Genomic DNA, 18,290 nt, shown 5'->3' with positions numbered 1-18,290 from the left:
GAGGCCCAGGCGCTGTGGTGCTGTCCTGGGATAGGCCCCTGGCATTCCCAGCGCCTTCCAACGTGGCCCACCAAGGAGAGGTCTTTAAGGTTCTTCCCAGAAAGCACTGCCCTGGAAAGCGTCAGGCCCCACAGACGGGAACAGGAGGAAAGCTGGCAGGTGGAAGCCTGCGCATCAGAGACTCCAAGACGACTCCAGCCCATCAGAACTCACACTTTTAAGAAACAGGACCTCTTCGGTGACTGCTGCGTCTTCTGCTGAAGCAGCCACATGGGCTAGAACAACCCGAGAGCTCTGATTACTCCTTTAAGAACAGCCGTCATCTGAAGTACCACCAGGAAAAAAACCAGTCTCAGAGCCGAAAGGTAAACTTCCTCTTTTGGTTCAGAATAAAAATACGACTTCCCTCCTTCCTCCTCTGCTGGATATGTTCCCAGGATTTTATTTACTCTGCACCGCTGACTGGACTCTCAAATGTCAGCGTCAGCCCAGAGAAGGTCTTCCAGCCACCACTCTGTCCTCTTACATTTTTATGATGTACGTGCTGCTGGGCACACACGAGTACACACCAGCCCCATGTGGGCACAGATGACGCGCCCCTGTCACCCAGACCCCTTCCCCACCCAACCCCGCAAACAGCTTGGGTTCTGAGCTCCGTGATCCCACGGTTTTTAAGAAAGAAGATGGTCTTACCATTGACATCATCCAACCACCACAATCTGCCGGTGTCGATACTGAGGCTCTGAGACTCGTCTGCGCTGCTGTGTGTCCCTGCCATGTGACAGCGCCTGTGTTCACCGACACCCACCCCCTCGTCTGTCCGGGGACACCTGAGCCCACTTCACCTTCTTGCCATCGTGAACAGTGCTGGTGTGTGCAAGAGTCCCCGAGACTCGTGCACCAAGGCTTCTAGACCCTGTTCCGGGAGCAGAGCTGCTGCTCTGCAAGGCACACGGCGACGTCTGCATGGCATTTTACAAATGTTCTTGCTGTTCTCTCTTGTAACATCATTTCCTTGTCACAGCGCAGACAGAGGGTTTAGCCAATACTTTTCACACGTTGGACATACAAGGAATGATGCCTATGGGGAAGCCCAGGACGCAGCCCCCGCCCCTACCTAGGTGGGGACAGCCGGTGGGAAACCTGTGCCCCTGGGGCAGGGCTGCAGGAGGATCGGGGCACAAGGGAGCCATGGGCATGAGGGGAAGAGGTGGTGAGGCGGGGGGCGGGTTTGGGGGCCTCATGCACTGAGGAATCTGGATCTGCTGATTCATTATTCCCCTTCCAGATCTCTGTCAAACCCTCCAAGTAAGAGTCATATGGTTAACACTCACAGGGTACTTCTGACATGCCAAGCGCTGTGTTAGGAATCCTCCTCTTTAATTCTTAATATAAGCTGCGTTATTGTACGCTTAATATTTTTCTTCAAATCCATCTACTTTGTTTTTGGCCACACTCAGCTTGTGGGATCTTCATTCCTAACCAGGGACTGAGTTGGGCCATGGCAGTGGAAGCACAGAGTCCTAACCACTAGACCACCAGCTGCTGCTGCTGCTGCTGCTGCTGCTGCTGCTAAGTTGCTTCAGTCGTGACCGACTCTATGCGACCCCATAGATGGCAGCCCACCAGGTGCCCCCATCCCTGGGATTCTCCAGGCAAGAAGACTGGAGTGAGTTGTCATTTCCTTCTCCAATGTGTGAAAGTGAAGTCGCTCAGTCGTATCCGACTCTTCGTGACCCCATGGACTGCAGCCTACCAGGCACCTCCATGCATGGGATTTTCCAGGCAAGAGTACTGGAGTGGGGTGCCATCGCCTTCTCCGCTAGACCACCAGGGAAGTCCCTAAATCAATTTACTTCTAAATTCAAATACCTGCATTAAGTAATCACATACATGAAATCAGGTATCATGCTATGGCATTTGGGCAGAGGAGGTCTTTCTATTTGTTTTCATTAAGACGAAATTCACCATTTTAAAGTAGGCAATTCACACTCACAGCTTAGGATCCTCACAGTGTTGCATGGGCTTCCCAGGCGGCACTAGTGGTAAAGAACCTGCCTGCCAATGCAGGACACATAAGAAACGTGGGCTTGATCCCTGAGTTGGGAAGACCCCCTGGAGGAGGGCGTGGCAACCCCCTCCAGTATTCTTGCCTGGAGAATCCCATGGACAGAGGAGCCTGGCGGGCTACAGTCCTTGGGGTTGCAAGAGAGTCAGAGACAAGTGAGTGACTTAGCATACAGGCACAGTGTTGGGTAACAGTCACTGCAGTGGACGTTTGCATCCCCGGGAGACCCTGTCATCGGCCATCACTACCCACTCCTCCACTCACCAGCCCCTAGCACGCTGCCTTCTGTCTCTGTGAACTCACCTACTCTGGACACTTCACGCAAAACCACGCAGTATGTGCCTTTTATGTCCGGCTCCTTTCACTCAGAGTATTCTAAAGGTTCGCTTATATTGCGTTTATCAGTACTTCACTCCTTTTTGTGGTAATTTTCTCTCGTATGGACAGACCACATTTATGTACCCACTGATCAGCCAGACACCTGGATTGTTTCCATTATTGGCCTTTATGCACAATGCTGCTGTGAACTCTGCGTATGAGTTTTTATGTGGATGTGTGTGCTCAGCTCGCCTGGACAGGTACCGAGGAAGAGGGCTGCTGGGTCACCTGGCAGCTCTCAGCTTCACTTTCAAAGGAACCACCAAAGATACCACGGCATTCTGACGATAAAAAACTCTCTAAGATGAGTAACATTCAACGGCTTCCACTTAACATTATTTTAAGAAACACTGCCGCAGCTGAAGCTACTGGAGTGGGTTTGCAAGTCTGGGGACAGAGAAGCAGCGCAGCGGAGGCGGGGCTCCTGCAGTCCTGATGGAGTCACAGCAGGCGGACTGGGGGGGGCGGGGGAGGGGGAGGGCAGTAAGCAGGCAGACGCCCATACCACAGTGCCTGGCTGCACCAGAATGGCAGGGACACAGGATGTCAAGGTGGGGAGAGTGTGCCTGCTTCAGGAGAAGGAAGGAGACCGTACAACTATGAAGACAATGAAGCTGGAGGTGCTGGCAGGACCAGCACAGAGAGCAGAGACAGCCGAGGCAGCTGTGCCAAGGGCTGCGGTGGGCGCTGGGGGAGCCCAGGAGAGTGGGCATGGAGCACAAGTCAGAAGGGGGTGAGTGGCCATCAGTGACGTCCAAGAAGGGCCAGGAGAGGGGTGGAGACACAGGAGAACCATCCTGTGGTGTAGGAGAGAGGAGCTGAGGGGATTCAGGGCATGATGCCAACCAACAGGGATGCAGAGTCCAGAGGAGGCAGCAGGAGCCAAGCCTCAGGCTGGGAGGGCTGTGACTTCTCTGCCTGGTTATGCCAACAAACAGCTCCAACACCCAGTGTGGGGCCCTCGGCCCTCCAGACCTGCTGCACGGGGCCGGTCTCTGTGGCACAGCACCAAGCCCATCACCGCCCCCCCACCTCCAGCCAGCCTTGCAGAGCACCCCCCACCTGCTGCGGCTGCCCTGCAGGCCACCTGCGCTTCCGGCCTCCCCCTTCTCTCCCCGCTTCCTCCCACGGCCTCTGGACAGAGGCCCCGACTGTCTGCACACTGGGGCTGCCTCACAGGGCCTGGCGCTGAGCCGGGCACACAGCTGCCCCAGGAAGGAGTGACTCAACCCCACCTGCTCCCACACTGCCCCAGCCTCGGCTGCTCCTCACACCCTCACCCGATGCCCAAGTCCAGGGCCCCCAACGTCTCACGGGGTGTGGAAACATGGGCTGTGATGCTGCTGGGGGTAAAAACTACCATGAGTTGGAGTGGAGAGAGAGCTGCCCCCACACCACGTTTTCGTCAGCTCACTAATCTGTTTCCTCCTCAGGAAAATGGCAGCAGCAGCCTTGGAAGCCTACAGATGACCCCATGAAGGATCTGAGTGGATGGAGGGGAGACCCTTCACTCCTGCGGGGCCCACGGCTGCTCACAGGCCTCTGCCACACCCTCTTCGGTCCCGCTGAGCACCTCCCCCACCCAGGAGAAAAGCAGGACTGGAGAGGCCCTCGTCTGGCAAGGCGGCACTGAGTCAATTTCACACTAAAGTTAACAAGCAGAAACAAACCACGGCTGGCATACCATGTAATTTTTTTAATTCTTAAAAGATTAGAAGTATGCTGCTGAATGTCAAAACACAAAAACCAAAAAGAAGTTAAAGTTGTTATTTTCCTTTTAGCTTTATCTCCATTAGCCAAATACTTCTCTCCAAACAACATTTACATTGCCTTTGTCCTACTTTGCTGAGGAAAATAATAATGCAGGAGTGAGTTTCCAGTGCGGATGACAGTGCACACGCAGATCTGCCCAGTAAACACTCCACTTTAGAGAAAGAAGTGTTTCCTTGCCTCACTGGCCACCAGCCTCCTGCTCCCTCGGTCAGCCCAGGGACGACCAGGGGGAGGACCGGGTCCTTCGGCACACCTGTGCTTCACAGGAAGACAGTCAAACCTGGGGAGGCCGGCCCGCTCACTCACCGGCCGCAGGCTCGGCTGCTGCTGGCCAAACTCACCGAGGTGGCCGCTGAATTTACTGATGGCTTACTGTGTGCCCCAGCCTGCAAGGGAAGCACTTCACAGGAGAGGAGAGAGGGTGAGCGAGGCAGTGCCCGCCGAGGAGGCGCAGTGCCAGCTCCTCAGCCTCAGGACCCGAACATAACTTACACGAGGCTCCCGGGTCCTTCCTTGAAGACCACCACATGTTCTAAGCTGCTCCCTGGAGGACTCATAGTCTCTCCACCAACCAGCTTCCAAGGCGGGCCTACCAGTGGCAGGTAATTTGCACCTGGGAGCCCCACCTTGCAGTGACCCCTCCCCTGTGCCCAGAATGCCCACTCCCCCTCTGTGGTCATCATTTCTATGCACCAAGGACTTCCAGTCCACCGCCTCCTGGGCCTGTAACAGAACTGTGTTCCCCGCTCCTCAGGGATCAGCCACGGCCCTAGCCGGTAAAACTGGCAGAAGGGAGGTGTGACGTTCTGCGTCCAGCACCTCAGAGGCCCGTTCCCCGCGGCATGTGTGTGTGGGGGGGTGGTGGAGGCCTGTGTCTCCGCCAAAGAGAAAGGATGAGGTGCCCAAGCACACACGTGGCCCTGGAGTTCACAGCAACATCGCTCCTAAAAGCCAGCCAGTGAGAAGAGCTTCCCTTCACAGATGAACAAAACGTGGTATACCCATACAGCCTTAACAAGAAGGAAAGCAGGCACAGAGAGGGCCACTTGGGGCCGCCCTGCAGGCCAGCAACAAAACTGGACCCTCCTGCCGGGCCCTCCCCTGGCCTCAGTGAGACACAGAGAGACGTGGAGCTGCGGGGAGATGGACAGGCCCTCAGAGGCCAGCTGCACTGGCCTGGGACTTTCTCTCTCAAGTGACTGGATGCTCAGAAGTCGCCAGTTCATCGGGCACTGTGCTTGGCCCCTTCCACATCACCACCTGCAAGGCGGGAGGCCTTGGGGGAAGGATTCCAGGTTACATCCTGTGAGCCTCAATGGCACAGGTTTTTAAACATCTTTTATTTCTGAGAGCTTGATTCAGAAGCAGTATGCCAATGAAGTTTCTTCCTTTTAAAGAAGACAATATTTGTTCCCCTCCTCCTAGTTTTAACCCAATTTCTTTTTCTTTCCTCCCAAAGGCCTTTAGGGGTCTACCACATGGATTTCTTCACCATCCAGTGGCTAGCAGAGCAACGCCACACATCACTGATGCAGACCCCCGAACACCCCCCTAACACACACCAGGCCCACCGCCATCACAGGACGCACAGGCTCAGGGGAGGCCAGCACCTCCTTCCCGGAGGTGCCTGTAACCAGCCAGGCAGGCAGGGAAGTGGGGACCCCTCCCCAGCATGACAGAGCTGCTCACAGAGGCTCAGGCTAGGCACAAGCACATCCACACCAAGGGCCCCAGAGGGAACTCACTCAGCACTGACGTGTCGTGGGTCACCCCAAAGTGACCTGTGAACCCACAGCCTGAACTGGAACAGAGGGAGCTGGTTAGCCCCAAGCAAAGATGTTCCTGAAGAACGGCCTGCTTTCTCTTCTGGGGCCTGCCTTCTCTTTTATAGCCTCCAGAAAGGAGAGGCATAAACCACCCACGACCACCTCATCATAAACCAACCTGACCTCAGTGAGGGAGGAGGTTTCTTCAGAAACCCAGGATGACAGGCCGGACGCCACTCCAGCCCAGAAGGGAAGGTTTCGAAGATCCAGCACCCAGGCACCTGGCCCTGGGAGAATGCCACCCCCTGTACTACATGGTAAAGGGCAACCTGAGCCCCGAAAGTCACAGCTGACTCTGCCCGGGGGGGCGCCGCCCGCTCCACAGTCTCTGAGGCTCGCAGAGCCAGCAGTCTTCTGCTCCACTGTTCAGCCCCAAAGTCTGCCTCCCTGCAGGCCACCCTGCCTACACGCCCCATCCCAGCACCCGCTACAGCCTCCCTGTCAGGGTCTCCTCCTCCTCCTCCACATCCAACTGCTGAATAAGCCCCTCACTCCGCAGCCTCGCCCCCAGCAGTGCTCTCAGCCACAAGACCCCGCACCCACAGCAAGGAAGCGGGGGACAAACCACAGGAGGCAGCTGAGCTCTTCCCAGCTCAGCCACTGAGGGAGAGCTCTGTGCCAGCCTGCGATGGCCACACAGGCCACAAAGACCCCTGGGCACTAAACAAACAACTTAGAGAAAATACACCAAAACATTAACCGCAGTGACAGTGACAAGGCTAGTGCCAGCTTGGCCCTTCCTACTTTCATGAACTTCCCACATTTTCTTTCATTACCATTAAGACAGGCATCATCAACATTCCCCAGAGACGTAGCACAGAGAAGAACCAGCCTGAAGATGCTCGGTCAGCGTGTATGTTTTATCAGAGCTGGCTTTAGTTTTTGGAAAAACTACGGATAATCAGATGGTGAAGAGGGGAAAAAGTTACCAAGATTCTTGCTCAAAGTCAAAAGAACCTAATGAAAAAAACCTGAGAAGAGGGAGAGAGAGGGAAGAAATAATAAAGGGTTTGGTTTTGTTGTTTAAAGAAAACATTTGTTTCTCTTTCATCAAATATTAACATCTACCTAACACCTTGCAGTCCGGTTACATGGTGATTTCTTACGCTACTTACTTTACTCTCCTGCCAATAAATAATATTTTTTTTAAATCAAGAAGGAACATATTTTCAGTCATAATTTATTCCTTCTCTCAATTAGAGCAGGGAGAGTGCTCCTTTAACACACAGGCAGGGTCAGATGAGTTGCAAAGACCCGGTTATGAATGCCTTCTTATCCACTGGTCTTCTCTAGAACTGCATTCCATAGCAAATGGCAGCCTGACTGGGCCCCACACACAGGCTCGGGTCCTGGACAGCCCGGGGACGTTGTCACACAGCCGCGCTCCCATCAGGCAGGCCCAAAGCCCTCAGAGCAAACTCTACAGCCACTCATCCCCGGTCTGTCCAGGAGGTGAGGCCTCTGCAGGCTGGCCAAGGAGAGCTCCTGCTGGTTCCACCAGCAAGAAGGCCACCAGGAGCTACATGATCCACCTGCTGCTTCTCTGAGCTCAGGCCACCTTTGCATCGGCTGTCCTCCCCAACTCCATCCTTCCTATGGAGGCCTATGTTTCCTACCTTGTCGCTAAAAAGAAGGGAAATGGCCAACAGCAGTGGCTCACAACCCCCGCCTGTGAGGGGGATCTGTGCTGGGATCTCTGGCAAGCTTCAGGAACTTACTTATGCTCAAGCCCCACCCAGAAAAATTAGAACCAAAGGTGATGGGGGCACAGCATTTGAGAATCACTGGCTCAGAGGAAGCCAGGAGACACGGCGAATGGCAAGTGAATGAAGAAACCCAGGCAACAGGGAAACGGAAGGGGGAGGAAAAAAAAGCAGGGCCAGAAAGCAAGGTTAGAACCCAAGTGCAGACCACACCAGAGTTAGGACAAGAGACTGGCTCTGAGCTGAGCTTCCTGGTGGCCAAAGCAAAGATGACTCACACTGTCTACAGACAAAACAGAACAGAGTCACAGAAGAAGCTTCTCCTTGTCCTGGGGCCTGAGATGAACCCCACCCTCATGTCCTCATAAGGGGACACACAGCATGACATAGATGAAACGTGCTCCCAACACCAGGACCAGACCCCTATGAAGTGGACAAGGGCCGCTCTGCATCCCCATGGCAGCCCTTGACCTACAGTCAGCAGTTGGGCTGCTACTGACTCTTCACTGGAAATAAACTCCTACCAGAAATCAACGCCCACATCTACGCCATGCTCCCGAATAATTTCATGGTCCAGCTGACAGCCGTGTATCTAACCAGCCATCCTGAACTCAGCATGCAGTCATGAAGCCACAAGGGAACTGACTCTGACCGTCTCACTGGGGAAAGCAAGGAAAGGCATCCACCCGTGTACTGATGGCTCCAAGAGAATATGAGAGATCATCCCCTCGCCACCATCCACCCCCAGACCCATGGCTGTGGCTGTTCAGGTTGGGAAGGGCAGGGCCTGTCCTTGGTCAGCAGCCTGCTGGGAGGGCCTCATGGCCCCCAGAGGCAGACAGCAGCCATGTGGGCCTGGGTGCCCTGAGGGGGATGCTCTGCACAGTGCGCTTCTGTAGTACGTGTGTCCCACTCAGCAGCGAGCATCTTTAAATGTGTGTGTAAAAACCAATGGAGCCAAGAGTAAGGCACCTTCCTGCTCCCTCACAGGTGACATTTTCTTTTTGATCCACACACCATATCACCACGTTTCAAATTAAGCATTGACAAGTTAAAGCCGCAACTACTCACAGCTGCCAAAGTGGAAACAAACCAAGTATCCATCAACAGATGAACAAACTGTGGTCTGTCCACATGACGGAATATCATTCAGCCATAAAAGGCATGAAGCACTGACACTCGACCATGGGGGTGACTCTGGAAGACAGGATGCCAACGGGAAGAAACCAGTCACAGAAGGCCGCGGGCCACATGGTTCCATTCATGTCAACTGCCCAGCACAGGCAAATCCATGGATGCCGGGGTGGGGAGGGGAGCAGCGGCTGCTGATGGGTGCAGGTCTCCTCAGGGTGTGATGAGACCAGCTTGGGAACCAGAAAGAGGTGAGACTGTACAACACCATGAATGTGATGAATGCCGCTGAGTACTTACACTTTAAAATGGTTGCTGCTGTTGTTCAGTTCGGAGAAGGCAATGGCACCCCACTCCAGTACTCTTGCCTGGAGAATCCCATGGACAGAGGAGCCTGGTAGGCTGCAGTCCATGGGGTCGCTGAGAGTCGGATGACTGAGCTACTTCACTTTCACTTTTCACTTTCATGCATTGAAGAAGGAAATGGCAACCCACTCCAGTGTTCTTGCCTGGAGAATCCCAGGGATGGGGGAGCCTAGTAGGCTGCTGTCTATGGGGTCACACAGAGTTGGACACGACTGAAGTGACTTAGCAGCAGCAGCAGTTGTTCAGTTGTGTCCAGCTCTTTGTGATTCCATGGACTGCAGCATGCCAGGCTTCCCTGTCCTTCACTATCTCCCAGAGTTTGCTCAAACTCAGGTCCATGGTAAATTTTATGTCATTTTATAAAAAAAAAAATAATAATTAAGATAGCTGAACTCTCATTGTTTTGCCTTAATAGAAGTGCTAATAAAATTTAACCCACATCAAGATTTTGTATAAAGATGACTGTTATGCTACCACTGAAAAAACCCAGCTTTGAACCCAGAGAGTATGAACTTCAGAATTAGGACCGCTGGTGGTCAGTCCTTATTTAAAAATAAGTTCCCAAAGAGTCCACATCTGTGAGCAATACACATTGAAGCACTTATCAACAAAGTCAAGTCTCGGATTTGGTTTGAAATAATCTGGTAGGGGAGGGAGAAGAGCCTAGATTAAAACAGTCAAGCTGAACTATTCTATTTTTATAAGCTGGAAACCCTCCATAATGATAAGTCTTACTCTGTTTTCAAGCAAGTTTCCAAAGATCTCTGACCTGCTGGATAGTATTCTGTGTAGATAAAAGAACTAGATGCCTCTAAGCTGTCAAATTCCAGGGGCTCAACCAGGTGTCCTCCACCTGAGCCCCAGAGCACAGGGTCACCTGGAGGCAGACCTGGCCACAAGCAGCCATACAAAGGGCTCCTCGAAAATAACCAGAGTCCCAGGCCAGGCCACCGGGCAGCAGCGCACAGAGGTGTCTGGCCTGGTCTCTCACGCTGCTAATGCTAACTAAGGGCCCTCCAAAATGCCTGTCCCAAATTCAGCCATCAGCTGGAGTCCCGGCAATGTCTGCAAATACGGGGATCAGTCACCCAAGTGCCTCTTCCAGAGCCCCAGCACACCAGACGGAGCTCACCTCTGGGCTAGGGTCCAGGAACAGGACGCTGCCAGAGCCTCCCTCCCGAGAGGCAGGAGGAGCTGATGCTGCAACTAACTGCCAGCTCACCTGTCCCTGCTCCCTCTTCCAGAACTAGGTGTGCAGGGGAGGCAAGGCAGGTATCTCCCTCCACCCACCCCTGTCGCATTCCCAGAGTCTAGGGGAGCATGTAGCACACAGCAGGTGTTCAACAAAACACTGCTGTGTGGTCCTGACTCAATGGGCACTGCTCTAACGGTGTACTAGAAAGACTTGCTTCTCACAGATGCCAATGCAAGATGTAAGATGGAAGGTACCAGGATGGAAAGAAGGGACAGGAGACAAGGAGTTATGGTAAAAAAAAAAAAAAAAAAAAAGCACCACCACCAAGAAGAGCACCAGAAAGGCTCTGGAGCATGGAGCCTGGGTCAGCAGGGAGGCATGGAGAGGACAGAGATCTGGAGGTGGGGGAGGGGGGTCTCATAGGGACACAGAAGACGGAGGCAGGAAGCTCCACCATCCTGAGCAGGCACCTGCCACCACAGGACTCCGTGGAAGGCTGTGAGTCCCCAGAGCAGGGCCCAGGCCACAAAGGGAGGTGAGTGGACACCACGGGAGGGGTGGGGGCTGTGAGGAGCTGGAGCACGCAACCTCACCCAGAGATGGCGCCGACCCTGGCGCTGACCCAGGGTTGCCAGGCAACGGGGCAGGCCCCGGCTGCCAAGTGTTCTGATTTGTCAATGAAGCCGCAAGTCTGGATTGCTATGTAAGATCTCCTGATTTTCATGTTGGCATCTGGGGTAGACCGAATAATGGCCTCCCAAAGATGCCCTCATCCTAATCCTGGATGGATGGCAAAGGGGAATTACAGCAGCAGATGCGATTAAGGTCTCTAATCAGATGACCTTAAAATAGGGAAGAGGACCCTGGATTATCCAGGGGGCTCCATGTAACCACAAAGGACCTTAAAGTACTAGTGGGGGCAGGCAAGCCGTATCAGAGGGCACAGTGGGAGAGGGACGGGACTATAGCTGCTGGCTCTGAAGAGGAGGGACCTCAAGGCAAGGCGCTGGAGAAGGCAGGGGACAGAGCTCCTCAGAGCCTCCAGAAGAGCCAGCCCTGCCTACACCCAAAGAGCCACATGGACTAGACTTGCAGAACCCTGTTGCTTTAAGCCATGTGTGGGTGGTAATTTGTTACAGCAGCCATAGGAAACCAATACAGCAACCAAGTTCAATCTTGAAAACGAGGCACCAACAACCCAAACGAAAAGTACCGGCGGGCTGGATGGGACCCATGGACCACTTCTGCCTGGTGCACGTGGGGGGTGCCCAGGTCCAAGTCTGGCACACGGCAGCTGCTCACACATGCCCTGAGCTAAGGGCTCGACCCCTCGCCCCGACAATGTCGTCACACAGGGCTCCATGGGTTCTAGAGAACATAGCCGCTTGGCTGTCAGGAGTCCTCTCCCCAGGGACCTGCTCACTAGGCAGGAGCACTGCCCCGCCCCGCCTGGACCCAAGGAACCAGCTTCGCAGAGAGGAGGGGCAGCCGAGAGCCCCCTCCACCCCCACCTTCTGCGACAAAAGAAAGGAGTGTGGGCATTCCAGGTTCCCAGGGAAGCCTCCAGCACCCGCTCCCAGTCACCCCAGGGTATGCCCACACACCACAGCAGTGACATCACTTCAGTCTGTCTCAAACAGCAGAGGACCTCTTCTCACAGGAGCTCTTTCCAGCTCCCCACGCTCAGAGGGACCAGAGCTGCTCAGATCAGAGGTCAGGGGGAGCACCGGGTGCCCCCTGCCACCAAAGCCATATGAGAACCAGGGTGAACTCCAGGCTGATGGGGGCCTCCGCGCACGCCCCGGCCTGCCTCCTCCACACCCTCCCGGCTCAGGGAGCCTGACATCTCACCCACGGCTCCTCGTGGCCTGTTCCTGCTGCTTGGGGTCCTCTGCCCCTCAGAACTCCCACTTTTCCTTCAAGATTCTGCTTACGTACCATCTCCTCTCTGACACCCAAGTTCGTTCTCAGCATCTGCCCACCCTTTCTAACGTCTCTCTCTCGGAGTTGACACTACCTGTCCCACATCAGGAGCCGCTCTCCGCAGATCATCAGCTGCTTAAAGGCAGGAATTTACATCCTTTGTTTTTAAACTAGAATATTTACAACACTGATTCACAACACAGTGTTAATTTCAGATACACAGCACAGTGACTCAGTAGTGTGTGTGTATACTTTTGAAGATTATTCTCCCTTATAGGTTACTACAAAATACTGAGTATTGTTCCCTGTTCTATACAGTAGGTCCTTGTTGGCTATCTATTTTATGTATGTGTGTGTGTGTGTACATATATATATATATATATATTTGTGTGTGTGTGCATGATCAGTTGTGTCTAATTCTTTGCAACCCCACGGACTGTACTGTAGCCTGCCAGGTTCCTCTGTCCATAGAATTTTCCAAGCGAGAATACTGGAGCAGGTTGCCATTTCCTACTCCAGGGGATCTTCCGGACCCAAGGATTAAACCCACGTCTCTTGCATCTCCTGCATTGATGGCATATTCTTTACCACTGTGCCACCTGGGAAGCCCTATTTTATATATAGTGGTGTGTATATATTAATCACAACCTCCTAATCTTTCCCTCCTAGGAACTTACATCTTATCATGTATGTATTCCTAACCTACAGTGTATAACACGTGTGTTCAGTAAACATTAAAAACTGAATAAACTGGACTGAAAACTACTTTTTTCTGGAAATACCATAAATGATGATATTGTGGTATGTGTTAAATACACCAGGTAAAACCTTATTTCTGACCTTTAATCAATAAAGTGCATCTACCTAAATAAGGAGTTCTAAATTACAGCTGCTGCTGCTGCTGCTAAGTCGCTTCAGTCGTGTCCAACTTTGTGCGACCCCACAGATGGCAGCCCACTGGCTCCCCCATCCCTGGGATTCTCCAGGCTACTATAATTACTTTTCAGAAGTGTAGTTCTACATTTTACAAGCAGTGTCTGCTGTGGTCATCACAGTTAGGGATGCAGGAAGGAACCTGGCTTCCAGGCTGGCCCGGCGGTGTCAGTTGCACTGACGTGGCTGAGAGCCAGGCTGAAGGAGGTCACCAAACAGCTGGGCCAGAGTCTCTTCTGCTGCACTACAGTCTCTTCTCCTGCTCTCACCTTGCTGACTCCGCTAACCCAGCCCGCTTTCCCCGGGGTGACTGAAAGGCAAACCTCTGCAGCCAGGTGGTCACCCAACCGTCCTCCTCTGGCACAACTCCCCTAACCTGCCCCCTCCCCTCTCTCCCTCCCAAACCATCCACAGCAGCTGACAGGAGCTCAGGGTCCCAGCACCCCACACCTCGTGACTGCAAAGGCTTCCGGCTCCCTCTGGCTCCAGCCTCGCAGCCCACATACACAATCAGAGTGCTCTAAAGCACTTCTGAAAACATGACTGGCTCCCTCACCACGGTCTGGGGTGCAGCCCCATTACAGGCATTCTGAAAAGCTTTCAGGCCACGTGACCTGCAGGTGCAGCCAACAATACGAACTGCAGGCTCCAAGGGCATTGACAGCCACCTTCCTAGGCAGCAAGAAGGCCCCAAGGAGCCCCCTCCACAGAGCAGGACTCCGGCCTCTTCATCCTGACACACACCCTGGGGCTGGCTCTGGAACTAGGACCCATCCAGTCCGGTGAAGGCAGCCTGGCCAGGCCCTCACCCACAGGAACTAAGCCACACTGCAGGCCCTGCCAGAGGGCGCCCCCAACACTGGAACCCCAAGGCCGCAGCCCCACTGGAGCTAGTGGCCACCCAGTGCTCCCTGCTCTCAGGAGGCATCTGCCCGGCAGGGCTGCTTCCATAGCCTCCTCCACACACACGCCACACCCCCGCCAGGCACCTGCCCCCCTTCTGCCTTCTGGCTCCCTGTCCAGCCACGTCCAGCTGTGATCCTGTCCTCTCCCTGACTCTTCCAGACTTTTCTCCACTCTTCATTTCCTGACCAAGAATCAAAATCACAACTCAACAAACCAGCTTCTGCCTCACTAACAGTTTTCTTTAGTGGTGGCGGAGCCATGGCTTCTCACAAACACCCAGCTCTGACCTCAGAGACCCTGTGCGGCACTCCGGCAGGCTGCCCTCAGATATTGGCCCTATGGTCATGGAACCGCCCTGACTTGACACCCATATTTCTGCCTCAACCGACTGCCTCTCAGAAAGTGGCCTAAAAGCTATTTCTCTGATCATTAATTTCCCAGTATACCCCATGGCAGCTCTGAGTATCAAACAGGCACTCAGGGAGGACATACTTTCAAGTAAAAATGTGAACTTTTCAGCCCATCATCATTCCTTGATTGCCACAACCTTGGGGTAGGCAGACATAGAGAAGGGGACAGACTCTAGCTAGCAACCTTTAGCTCTCAGGATGTATTCACCCCAGAGTCTTAGAGAGTTTACAAAACAACCAACTGGAGTCCAAACCTCCAGGGCCTCCCAAGAGCACAGGGCAGGTACTGACACATAGCTGTTTATCACCCCTTGGCTTGGGAGCTTCGGGCAGTTTTCAAACCTTGGGAAAGTGATCACACCCCAGCCTCCTCACCCATGGGAGGTAGGACCAGAAAAATGACCCATGTGCTAGAAGGCATATGTGAACTGCCTACTGAGGAAGGTGAAGCATCATATTTTTATTTATATGCAACATTTTAAAACTACCAAGTTTTTCGGTATGCATTACCAGACCATTTTTTAGTCCTAAACTCCCATGTGCTATGTTTACAGAACGAATGTGCAGTTTCAGGATCACAGAGTCAAAAAAAAAAAAGCCCCTTCTCTCCAAGGGCAATTTGGGCGATTACTTTAGCATAGCTTTATGAGCACAAAACCAATTACCAGCCACACAGACTTCCTCCCACCGCTCCAGCCAGGCTCCCCCCAGGTTCCTGCTCTACACACCCAGGCAGCTCTGGGTCTCAGAATTGACTTCTGCACCTCTTGGCAGGGAGGGGAGGATTCAGGTCCTGCCAGCAGCGGGTGGGTGCCCATGAGCAAGCCCAACTCCTCCAAGCCCCAGCTCTGCTCCCCTGTGAAGCGCCTGCCCCCGGGCTGCTGTGAGGCACGCTGAGGCAGTGGGCACACCTGCGACGGCTGCAGGGCAAGGCCACGGAGACACTGTGGTTTTCAATCTGACACGGTGGCAGCAGTCTTCAGCTGGGCAATGACTGGCTGTGTGGCCTGAGGTCAGCTGCTGAGCCCCTCTGAGACTTAGTTTCTGCACAGGCGAAAGGAGAAGTAGTGACGGGTCTTGGAGGATCCCTGCGCCCTGTGGAGGGACTCCTGAAGGAGTCGCACGGGGCCAGGCACAAAGGAGACACTCAAAGATCGGCAGGGCTCACACACACCCACGTGTCTGGTTTTGACGGACAAGCTGATCATTACTACTGGAGACAAAAAAATTTTCCTTCCCAACTGTAAACACCAAAGACTATGAAATCACTCTGAACTGCTGGAGGGAGGAGCAACTTCCATTAACACCAGAGGCCACCCCCAACAGCCCGGTGGGAGTTTGCTCCTGTCCAATGCCACGCCCCCTGCCCTTTCTCAGCTGCATTTCTCAAGAGCCTTGACAGCGAACATCTTGCTTGACGTGTGGGAATGAAGAACCAGCTTTTCAAACAGGATTCTGGACTTAAACTGCCTCTTCGAACAGCACTGACGTTTACGTTCCCTTCGTTTACGGACAACATCCTGACTAACCCACAGAGTCATCGTGCTGTGACCACAGGTCAAATTATAATCACGTAAGAACAAATGAAAACATCACTTTGAGAAACCAAATTCCGTTCCCAAGCGTCATGCCACCATCTCACTCAGAGCACTTGGGAGGCAGCAAGGACCTGCTGCTGGTGACTCTCCGGCACAGCCAGCCAGGGCAGACTCCTCACTGGCCTTCCCGTCTGTCCTGTGGGCCTGCATTTCCAATCTGGCCCCAGAACAAGCAGCATCAGAGAACATCTAGTAACTGGCTGAAAAAGCCCATTTTCAGGCCTCACTCCAAATCTACTGGGTCAGAAACTCTGGGGGCAGGACCCGCCCCACCCTCTGAGCGATGCTAATATGCACCAGTGGCTGAGGAAGACCACTCTTCTATCTGCAGTGGTTATTACTGGCCTCTTCAGAGACAAGGAAAGCAAAGCTCAGTGATTAAAGTGCCCAAATCCATCCAGCCAGGAGGCCAATCTGTACCCACACCTGATTCCAAAGCTGTCGCATGGCCTCTGTAGCCAAACTGCCTGTGCCATTTGGTGTCCTCAGCTACGGAGCCCTGTTCTGTGAAGCTTACTCTTCCTTAAGAAGGGGGAGTGACAGGAAGGATGAAGCCTGCACTCAGAAGTGATGAATTATAGATGCTTTTAAACCCATATCATGCTTGAGCCTGAATGGGCAGTCACCACTCAAGCCGAGCCTGATTCTCCTGACTCCATTCACGATCCATGTGCCAGGAAGCGGACGGGGTCCGTTCCCTGACAGCCTCTGTGCACAGTTCCAACCACCACTTCAACCAGGTAAGGGACACGGCTGCCTGCTCTGTCTCCAGAGGGCTGGCACGCTCCACCCAGATCAGGGCCCACAGGAAGGCATAACGCAGCCCCAGCACCTGGGTGCGCCGGGCTGAGTCACCAGAAGGAATCCCATGCACGCAGGGGATTGTCACAGTGCTGAGGATCTGCTCAAAAGAGCCAGGCCATTCTCTAAATCCGAAGCCAAAATTCAGCCTCTATCAGTTCAAACAGTCCATTCAAACCTCAATTTCTTCACAGACACTAAAGTCAGAAAAAGACACACATCTCCTTGCTCACAATTCCCAGCCCTCTAAATAAATGTGGTGGTTTTCAGGTTACAAGTGTGTCCTATAACAGAAATGAGCACTCATCATGTGGGGTGTTCTGCAGGGGCTGGTGGAGTAGGAAGCACCCAGCTTTAGGAACCACACAGGCCTGGGTTTGACTCCTGGCTGGGTTAGCTCCTCAAAGGTTACTTAATCTCTCTGGGCCTGTTTTTCTACTCGAGATAGGGTGGCAACCCCTGTGTTGTATGTGGATGTGAAGACAGAGGGGAATTATGTTCAACAAGAGTCTGCTGGAACAACTTTGCATTTCAAGCCATCAAGAATCTAGAAGGTAGGTGCGGTCAAACAAGCCAGTGGATAGAGGCTACTCAACACACCCTCTCAGCCGCATGGACACTTACTTCACTGTGTTTGCTTTTCAAGCGTCTATTTTTAGACACCTTGAACAAACTTAATTAAGACCAAAGAAAATTCCATTAAGGAACTTATCAGAAAGCTTGTCAATTTTCAAAAACTCAACAGATGGAGACAAACAGACATTTCACAATGCATCTGGCAAAGCCAAACGTACTCTCCCACCTCAGCAATCCTGATAATCAGGTCACCCCGTGGTATTCAGTCCTCCACCAACTCACAGCTGGGTTTAGAACAAGTCTCTTCACCCCAGGACTCAGTTTCTCAGATGATATTAAGGCATCAGAACATCTGGGGAGTCAACACACCTGTCTAAATTCAGCCCCATCACCTACTGGCTGCATGACCTTGAGCACAAGACTTACGCTCTTGGGCCTCAGTTTCCTCACCTGTAGAAGGGGGATAACACCCACTTGACTGGCACAGGACTACTGGACCAACAGCAGCAGTTCTGGCAAGAGCAAGACAGAACCATGGATCCTGCAGTGGGGATGGATAAGCTTGTTCCCTGCTGCCCACAGCCCAGGACTCCTTATTCACATTTCATGCTACACTGAACGAAAATCTTTGTTCTTTTTTAAAATATATTATTTGGCTGCATCGGGTCTCAGTTGTGGCTCATGGGCTAAGTTGCTCTGCAGC

At 53.1% G+C, this 18,290-nt stretch overlaps 1 protein-coding gene across 22 annotated transcripts in view; it reads right to left on the bottom strand.

Annotated features, from left to right (window-relative positions):
* The window catches only part of EPN2 (epsin 2), a 52,708-nt gene that overhangs the window by 31,225 nt on the left and 3,193 nt on the right, over positions 1 to 18,290 (bottom strand). For 6 of the 22 annotated variants that reach the window (XM_086358514.1, XM_086358518.1, XM_086358521.1 and 3 more), the window contains exon 1: positions 214 to 351. The exons of 14 other annotated variants lie outside the window; for them this stretch is intronic. The gene's annotated coding sequence lies outside the window, so the exon portion shown is untranslated. Of the gene's footprint in view, positions 1 to 213; positions 436 to 18,290 lie in introns of those variants that run through there. 2 more of the 22 variants (XM_086358532.1, XM_086358535.1) reach the window with 2 other exon arrangements.

Source organism: Bos grunniens, chromosome 19 (genome assembly GCF_055505025.1).
Source record: "Bos grunniens cultivar Pamir isolate PY7600 chromosome 19, Bosgru_T2T1.0, whole genome shotgun sequence".
In the NCBI taxonomy this organism is placed as follows: Eukaryota; Metazoa; Chordata; class Mammalia; order Artiodactyla; family Bovidae; genus Bos; species Bos grunniens.
Note: the sequence above shows the minus strand (reverse complement) of the source record. Positions and strands in the feature narration are given on the sequence as shown.